Raw genomic sequence first — 8,432 nt, 5'->3', positions numbered from 1 at the left:
ATTAGTGTCGAACAATCAAACAAAGGTGAAAGAATGGGAGTAATCATATCATTTACATGTGTTGGCAAATGTTTAAGCGAGTGCCTTATCAAATCTCTGTTAAGCAAACTTCATTGTTTGAGCCATTGACCTCATTGCTTGTTTCCTTTTTTTTCTTACATGTTATCAATTAAATCCACTCCACACATACAAGCTAAGAGAGAAACGTTTGCATCCAACTAGACTCATGAGGGGATGTGAAAAACATTTGGGAAGGTGATAAAACCAACCCTTACATCCTTGCAGAATTTGTTTTGGCTGGGTTTAATGCAAAGCACCAGTTTCCCATAATGCAATTGTTTGTTATATGCAGCTGCCTTTTCTCAAGGTTTGCCATTTTCACTGTTGATATACCTAAGTCTCTTGTGGGGAGTCTATTGTGGAGTGTCAGAAGATACCATGTCTTGTGTAATCTGCTCTGATGCTGTGCCTTGGAAAACGGCCAGACATTACTGATGTAAAACAATATGAAGATAATCTTATTTCACATTTAGTGTTGAAGAAAAAGTACTCAACATAGACATTATCATTTTCAAGTTTCAAAAAGTTAAAGGCATTATAAATAATCCATACAAATCGAGTGGTCAAAGTGTTCTGAAGAGACATGATCGCCCAATATGATACAGATTTCATTAGTTTTTTGTTCAAACATGAACACTGATCAACACACAGACATAGAGCACATCAAATATGATTAATGGAAGATCAAACATGCAAGATCAAACAACTGCACTATTTTTTAAGATGTCTTTATGTACTTTTTGAAGCTTTAAAACATTAAATTACAAGCCCTTCACTGGATGAAAAAAGAAATATTACAAAATCGCTTCCATTTTTTCTCAAAGACAAAAGTCTTATGGATTTGGAACAACAAGAGAGTGAGTAAATGGGAGAGTGATGGGTGAGTAAATTATAGGTGAGCTTACTCTTTAGCTTCCTTTTCACTAAAAAGAGAGGCAACAACATGTTTTGCTTCGTCTTATCAAGTTGTTCGGTAAAATTGTTCAGTGAAATTACCACTGATATATATATATATATATATATATACAGTATATATGAAATGGATAGTTTAGCAAAAACAGAGGTAAACTGGATTTGAACTGGCATGAAAGAACATCCACCGACTGCAGGATCGGATCAGATGATCTGACCTCACAGGTCAGTACATCTAGCTTTCTCACAAGTTCTCCATGTTCTTTCTCATGTCTACACGTAGCCTGCTCCAACCTACCCAACAGACCTCTGCTTCCCTAATTTGTTTTCCTTTCCTATCCTTCGTCCTTTCCTAACTCTTCTAGTTCGTACACTCAGTTCGTCATTCAACCAGTGACGTAATGGCCACATAGTGCAGTGTTTGTACTCAAATTTATTTTTATGTGACTGACAGAGGAGTCCGCAATGAAAAAAAGTTACATTTGATCTTGAAGGACGGAAGAGGAACACTAGACAACCAATTTCCTCTTCATCTCTGATGTCTGATGTTGGTGACAGTGCTATTAATATATCTTTGGGGGAGGTCAATTAGAGATGTCATGATTTGCCTTTGCACGATTCATGGCATGGGAGGACAACATGAAATAACTGACCACTGAGCTGGAGATGTGACACTGATAAGGGAGGAGTGTTAATGCTGAGTGGGTGTATGCTGGGGGTGGTGTTCTTAACAAGCAGATTCTGTGGAAATGCATGAGATTTGAGTCATGTTTTCATAAGTGGGGGGTGGATTGTGTTTGTACATGCTGATGTGTGAGTAAGTGTCAAGCGCTTTGACTGTTTCTCGTCTTGATTGAGCACTTCATGCAGCTTGGCTCACACTCTGAAACTGAGATTTCTTATCCACTGCTTCAGGTAGGACCAATTCTGGTTTATTTAGAGTTTTAAATGTGTTTAAATGTCAGTGTAAGCCTGTAAAATGCACTAAAAGCTAATCCTGTTTATTGAGCATGTTTGAATACCTATCCATTAATTTGCATACAAAACTAAATTCATGAACATGCAGCACAAATCTAAAATCCTTATTCAGATGCTTTATTTGGTAGCCATTTGTAAAAGCATGCATTTTTTATTGCTAAATGTTATTATTTTCATTGCATAGTTAAGATTTTGCCATAAATATTAAAATAAATAATTTAATTAAAACATCTTCCCGCAACAAACATGAATAATACCTTAAACTTTGCAGGTTTTTTTTTTTAAAGAGAAGTGTTTTATTATTTGTGGTTGTGTTTTTAGCATAGTGGATGATAAAATGGTAAAAAAAAAACAACAACTTTGGGGTCAGTTAGCAACCACCTAGCAACCAGCCTAAACTTACAAACATACTAGCAATACCTTAAAAAAAAAACACCCTCAAATGTCAGAAATAATTACAAAGAAACAGCAAGTAACACATTTAATTAACCATACAAAAATTTTATAAATTACATATATTGCCCTATATCAAAAATATATGTTACCTATAATGCAATATATATTTTTTACAAATATACATTATCTGGGTACATGACGATAGGTTTACACAATACATAAATTCCACATAAAATGTATATATGCACATATAATAAAACATAATGTTTTTATGGTATTTTACATGAAGACACTATGTTAACCACATATATTTTATTTATATATTCAATATATTAAACAACATTTATACAAAAATGTGTGTCTATGTTTTTGTAATATATTTTATAATAAATACATGTCTATCTTTTATATTTACTCATATAATATCAACATGTATTGACAGGTTTTAGTATATACATAGTTAATACTCTGTTAAAAAAAAATTATATATATATATATATATATATACGCCCCCCATGGTTGCTTGAGAAAATACTACTTATATTTATTTGTTTCTTTATAAAATGTACATATCTGCTAACTAATATTGATATTAAGAAATTATATTGTATATGGGGTCATTTTGTTTAACACAAACAAGATTGTGTTCACTTTTATGAAAAACCATGCTGAGTGATTCCTTTGACTTTTGTTGAATGTATGAACTACTTGCAGATATGATGGTTACAAAAATGTACTTAGTTGCTATTTTAGTAAAAAGCTGTTATGAGACTCATAGCACTTTGTTTAGTCTGGTGCATTGTTCCCATCATGCTTGCGCATACAGTAAAGTATGGCATGGCTCATTTAAGAAGATCGACATTAACACACACATTTACCTTACAATCTAAATGAGGACATACCATAGTCAAGCTGATTGCTGTTCTAGTCATGTACACATACTGTATAAAGAAAAACAATATTTATGTTTGTTATTGGAACAAAATCCAACTGCAATGTACTTTAACTTACAAACAGTATGAGCCACGACTGACTCAGTGCTATTGCTTCACTGTAACAATAAACTAGATTTAAAAAAAAAAGATCAGGGAAGTATATAGTGCACACATAATGTATACTGTGAATAACAAGGCCATGCTTGCTTAGTATAAAAAGTCAAATGGAAAGTGACAGGTGACTGTGTGATTTAGTTCAAAAATAAATAAATATTTAAAACTTAATTACTCAATTTATTTCAATAGTTCTATGTTAGCATGTTGCTAAGCTAATAGCATGATCCTTTAATAGGCATAAAAAATAGCACCAGAGCACCTGCTAGTTGGCCAGAGTCCAGGTCCTTAACCGATTGAGTTTGAGTGGGAGACGTTTACTAATGTCTTATCTTTAATGTATTTTCTTTTTTTTTTTCTCTGTTACACATGATATGAATTCAGCTTTACTCCGTAAAACTCAGAGTCCAATAGTCCAAGTACCCCAAATCCACTTAAGACACAGTCTTAATATAGAGGCTAAGTTAATGCAACTGGCCACTGAACTCATTTATTTTCAATGACAGCTGGAGACTTTCACAGACGTGCGTTACAGTAACCGCTGATGAACGGATGTGGCCATATTCAGTGACATGACAAAATTACAGCTACTGTAGTCGAGTGTCTGCAAGATGGAGATGGAATTAGCCAATTGTATTTTTTTTTTGATCAACTTTTTATTATCTTTTACATATAACAAATAACATCATAACATCCATTTAGGATAAAACACAAATAAAAGAAAAAAAAAGACAGACATATAATCAATTTACATATTCCAATATGAGAGAGAAGGAAAAAAATAAAATAAAAATAAAAAACACTGCCAAACATCAATAGTACTTCGCCTTATTAATTTGTGCTGTTGTACATTCACAGGCCACTATTTTAAGAAGACTATGGATCCAGTACGTTTTTCCACACATGTGCGGTGTAAACCATTTCTGTATTATTGCCTTTTTTGCAGCTGTAAAACCAGCAAACAACATTCTTTTTTTGTATTGAGCTTACACAGAAGCCATAATCATCATTAAGAAGACATAAACTTGGCTTAACCATGTAATCAATTTGTAGTAAAGAGGATAAAACAAAGTTTACATGAGTCCACAGATTATTGACAATACAGTAGGACACTCCCAAAACATATGTAGAAAAGTACCTGATGACGCAGTGTTACAGATATGACAGTTGAAAATTGGTTGTAGTTTCATTTTAAATATTTTGTAAGGAGTTATATATGCTCTATGAATAACTTTAAAATGCATATGACGATGAGCCAAGTTTTTTAGAGGTTAAACTGAGGTCAGACCATACGCTCTCACAGTCGACTGGTAAATTAAGGTCAGATAATTCCCGATTCCAAACAGATTTGATAGAAAGAGGTTTTGTAATGCAATCAATAGTTTTACTATATATTAAGGAAACAGAGGATGAGAGGAAATAGGAGATGCCCAAGGAACTCCATATGCTTTGAGAGCAGAACGTAACAGCCAATTGTATTTTTGACAAAGGACAGAAAGTCCCTTTCTGTTAAAAGTGTCAATGCAGTATGAATGGATGTAGAATGTCTGGATTACATTCATACTATATAGAACATACTTTTTTAACATTATGAAGTAAGTATTTATTCAAAGGATATTAGAGAGATTAAAGAGTACACTGTAAAAAAAATTCCTTGTAAATTAACGGTAATATACTGGCAGCAGGGTTTCCAGCAGTGTACCGTAATTTTACAGTTTTATGACTGTATTCTGAATTACGGCTTTTTTGTAAATTAGCGGTAATATACTGGCAGCAGGGTTTCCAGCAGCGTACCGTAATTTTACAGTTTTATTACTGTATTCTAGATTTTTTTTTAATTAAACAGTAGAACTGGCAATTTTGCCAATCATTAACTTTATTATAAATATCTGTACTTGAACAAATTCACAAACTGGCATTGTAATTTCATTTATACAAAAAAAAGTGGCAGCAAATACACAGAAAAGAGATGACCAAGAGGATATTCCTTATAGCACAGTATTTATTTAAGTGTCCAAGCAATAATTCAAATGCTTTCTCAAAAAAGCAATCAAAATGGAAGAATCAATTTGCAATCCAATGGAAGAATCAGTCTTTGTGTATGTTAGAGAAAGATGAGATGAAGAGAGAAGAAAAATGAACCATAGCATTACAAAACAGACAATGTGCAAAATGAACCCTGCAGAAGTCTGTAGACATATTTAAACCGATTTAAGTTGACTATATAACCACAAAACAAGCTGCCATTTAAGGTGTATCTGTGTGCTATGAGTATGACATAGCATGGGCATGGGCTTGGAGTGTACGTTCCCCTAAAAACAGCCTTTCAGAAATGGCAAACAACTTCTGAACAACAATCTTATTTTGGTGTAATAAAAGTCAAAACCTATAGGCATTGCCTCTATACTGAACATGCATTAGTTGGACCAGCCTGCAGTGCGTTTCCTAAAACCAACTACCTATAGTTTTCAGTATTGAGCTTTCCCTTGCAAAAAAGAATTACACTTTAGTATACTTTTAAAGAGTACGTATTACAAAATAATATACTTTAAAACAATATACTTAAATGCGAAAATGTAATGTTTTCGGACACTTAATTACATGTTAATTTCAATTAAATGAAAATGTATTCTTGTAAATGCAATCAGTTTAACTTAAGAGTGCTTTTGACCTCATTTAAGTAAAACTTATATACATGTTGATATGTCATTTCATAATTACTTTGAAATAACGTACTGCTGAATCTGAAAGCATTAATGGACAACTAAAATATAATTTAATGTCATTTCTATTAAACTTTGTATGTCTAGTATTTAAATATAATTAGATTTGTAATTAAGTTGAAATTTAGTACAAGTGGTAGTATATTAACTTCAACAGAATGAAACACTACAATTAAAAGGTACTTTACATGTGCTTTAGTATGTTAGTCAACACATCAAAATAAGTTTACTTCTTTTAAGCATGACAATTTTAAATGTAATTTAAAAGTAATACTTAAAATAAAAAAACTGTTCCCTATTTAATTACACTTAAGTGGCCTTTTATATAATTACTATTATATTATCTGCATTATTAGTATTATTAAATATATTGTTTTAATATTTCAAGTAGGCTACAAGTGCACATTCAGCGCAATTAAGCACACTTTTTTTCACAAGGGTTCACAGTGCATTTTGGATTGTGTTCTCCACAAATGATACATGTGATGCTACCTTTGAATTTGGCACCATAATTATGCTGTCTACTTTTCAGCCTCAGGAACCTATGATGCCTTAAAATGCAGGCAGCTCACTAACTTTTAGCACAAATTGATTGTGCTATCTCTCATTGTTAAAAACAGTATCTTCTCTTCAGCTCAGACAAACCCAATGTTTTATTGACCTGCAGTCTTAAGACTAATATTTGTTGTCCACAACTCCCATGGCGGCAGCTTGCATCTATCTGATGAGAACTTAAACACAATAACAGAAGCTAAATTGTCATGTTGGGCTTACATTTGTGCTCGTCTACACAAAATATTTGACAGATGTCCGTGTCATTCCATCTGCTGTTAATCCAAACAGCCTTTTTCTTTAAAAGCCCAGTCAACAGAAATATATAAACCCCGTCTCTGTCATGTGGGACAGGAGAGAAGATAAGGTTGTTGTTGTTTTTTAATGGCCACAGTTGTGCTGATGAAATTTACATGTGGTACCTCTCAGAAATGAGAGAAGAGCAGATGAATCTTTGTGAATCTTTAACTAGATCGGATGTGACTTTTAGAGTGCAGTCCAACTCTCTGCCAGATGGTGGTGCTCACGCTACACTTCTGATTAAACAAGAGTTCATTTTAGATAACTGTGTTTTGTTTGGCAAAGTAGCAAGCACGTAGTTGAATCCAATGAAAATATAGTGACATTTGACCTCAAAATCAATCTCAAAATAAAAAGCAGAAATGATACCACACACCCATGATTTTCAGCATTTATTTATGTATTGCTCATTTTTTAAGAGCATGCAGAATATATGATCGGCCTCGTTCTGTGACAAAAACTGCACATCAGCTCACAAAATGAAGTTATTTCAAACACTCGACTGATGTTGTGGAGTAAAATCATGTTATTAAATGTGACCCTGGACCACAAAACCAGTCGTTAAGTCGCTGTAGCAATAGCCAAAAAATACACTGTAGGGGTCAAAATTATCGATTTTTCTTTTATGCCAAAAATCATTAGGATATTAAGTAAAGATCATGTTCCATGAAGATATTTAGAAAATGTCCTACCGTAAATATATCAAAACTTAATTTTTTATTAGTATTATGCATTGCTAAGAACTTAATTTGGACAAATTTGAAGGCGATTTTCTCAATATTTTGATTTTTTTTGCACCCTCAGATTCCAGATTTTCAAATAGTTGCATCTCGGCCAAATATTGTCCTTTCCTACATCAATGGAAAGCATATGTATTCAGCTTTCAGATGGTGTATAAATCTCAATTTCGAAAAATTGACACTTAAGACTGGTTTTGTGGTCCAGGGTCACATATCATGTGAACTGATTGAAGAATTTGATCAATTATAAGTTTTTGCATTAAAAGCAGGCTGTGACTGTAATTAGACAGTCACAAATGACATTGGATGTAAAATGTTTTTAAAACAAATGATTCATAACAGCTATTTTTATTCATGTTGTAACAGTTATGCCATCATTCGGCTCTCAAGCCAAAGGAAACACTGGCCAGTACTAACAAAAAGTTTGTACCCAGCATACGCCTGAATCATTTCAGTAAAAAAGGGGAATGGGTGGTTAACGTCTACCAGCATTTACAGGACACTTGTGTAAGGACTATAAAGTTATGCACAAGTGCACGTCATACCTGCATGGCATTGATTTGCAGTGAGCGTTCGAAACATTCCACGCACTGCTGGAATTCTTTGTGGCGCAGGTGATGCAGAGCTTTGGACCTTTGGGCGCGTGCACTGCGGTGTTTGGAAAGCTCCCATGCTCGGTCATAATACAGCGGATCTTTTAGCACGTCGCCTATCAGACAGTA

At 33.5% G+C, this 8,432-nt stretch overlaps 1 protein-coding gene across 1 annotated transcript in view; it reads left to right on the top strand.

The window, feature by feature from the left end:
- The first annotated feature begins 1,789 nt into the window (after nt 1–1,789).
- LOC107717851 (type-1 angiotensin II receptor A-like) overlaps nt 1,790–8,432 on the top strand; it is a 19,115-nt gene continuing 12,472 nt past the window's right edge. Inside the window, exon 1 of the mRNA XM_016524770.1 lies at nt 1,790–1,887. The gene's annotated coding sequence lies outside the window, so the exon portion shown is untranslated. The remainder of the gene's footprint in view (nt 1,888–8,432) is intronic.

Source organism: Sinocyclocheilus rhinocerous, unplaced genomic scaffold (genome assembly GCF_001515625.1).
Source record: "Sinocyclocheilus rhinocerous isolate Xijiao unplaced genomic scaffold, SAMN03320098_v1.1 scaffold1422, whole genome shotgun sequence".
Classification (NCBI taxonomy): Eukaryota; Metazoa; Chordata; class Actinopteri; order Cypriniformes; family Cyprinidae; genus Sinocyclocheilus; species Sinocyclocheilus rhinocerous.
Note: the sequence above shows the minus strand (reverse complement) of the source record. Positions and strands in the feature narration are given on the sequence as shown.